This window comes from Cibotium barometz, chromosome 25, assembly GCF_041138505.1.
Source record: "Cibotium barometz isolate CiBa-2024 chromosome 25, ASM4113850v1, whole genome shotgun sequence".
Taxonomy (NCBI): domain Eukaryota; kingdom Viridiplantae; phylum Streptophyta; class Polypodiopsida; order Cyatheales; family Cibotiaceae; genus Cibotium; species Cibotium barometz.
In genome coordinates, this window is record NC_141070.1 from 10,541,150 (window position 1) to 10,542,717 (window position 1,568).

A 1,568-nucleotide genomic window follows, 5' to 3' on the forward strand; every position below is an offset into this window, starting at 1 on the left:
TTGCTACACAATTCAAGCCTTTTAGAACTCTATTCGATTGGCTTAGTGCATTGCAATAGCCAAGCAATCCTTGGTGATCATCACCAATATATCTAATCAATGAGGTTGGATTTGAGAATGATGGTGTGCTTGAGGTTAAAGAATTATTTGGATACATAGATCCATCACACCATAAGTCTATATGCTTTGAGCTTGAACCTCTCATCTCTTCCTTCTCTCTTCCATTGATTGAAAGTTGGGCTGATTTCTTTTCTTAAAAGGTGTATATTCTTCTTCAAGATAAATATGCATATGATATGGCTTAATCTTCTCTCCCATATTAATGTGATACAACTAAGTCACAATGTAGCACAATGATGAGCTCACAATAGCCTAAGTTCACGAGAAATGCACTTGAATGTCTAAAATGGGAGGGAAAAGTCACTAGAAGGGAAATCCTTTGCCAAGAGGAAATAAACACGCTCAGAAAGTGCATTAATGAGAGCTTGTTTACCTATAGATACATATTGCACCTTTATTCCTTCGATATTTATTATGCACCCATAGGATGACGGTATATTCTCTTTGTTCTTGAGTATTTAAGAAGGTCTGACCACCGTGTTGATTATCTCTCTCTACAAAAATGCACAAAAGGGTCAAAAATCCTTCCTTTTTCCATTTTTTGGGCCACAAAAAATAGGGTGACGTGGATTATCTTATAGGGCCCCAAAATGAGTCTCGATTTTCCCTAATGGAATGCTTCAACTCATGTTTAAAGATTTGCATATTAAAAGGGATAAAAGATGTTACCCGCTCACTTAACCTTTTGGTCATTGCATGGACTATGATTATGTAGGCCTTTGTGAGTTCATTGAGGGTATCCTTAGGGACAACACACTTGCTAAAATTTTTGAAAAACAAGTGATGGTGAAGCCATACACTCAAGTGCAAGAAGTTTTGGACACTATCTCATTTGCCAATTGTGTTCCAGCATGCATTGATCTTTTTCCTATGTTGGAAACATCCATATGTGTTGATATAGCAGCCAATGATGAGCTTTATGATGGCTGGAAAATTTCAGCCCATTGATAGTGTGTGGACAAGCCTTCACCTTTTTAAAGGACTCTTCAATTGGCTTTATGATGCATTGATTGATGATTGTTCTAGGCAGCAACACAAGCACATGTGGATTGGCAAAACGAGCTTCTTGGGATGACTCCTCTTTTCTTGGGGTTGACTTGGATTCGTCTTCCAGAGATATAGACTGCATGAGATGATGTTCATATGTTTTATGGAGGTGGATGGTTTTTCTTTGGGTACAACACCTTTTATTGATGCATGTGTCCATAGTTATGATGACTTTGCGGAAGACATGGATGCCTATGTTCATGATACATTGGATAGTTGTGCATCTACTTTGTGATGCTACCCATCAATTTTTTGGTGTGGACAAACGTGCCTTGGATGTTGGTCATGCATCGATAGGTGGTCCATGGACTACATTTGTGAATCCAACTTATGATTCTTTTTCGAGTTTGGATTGGAAGTTTTATGATTGTGAGCTTTATGAGACCACTTCATGTGTGGAT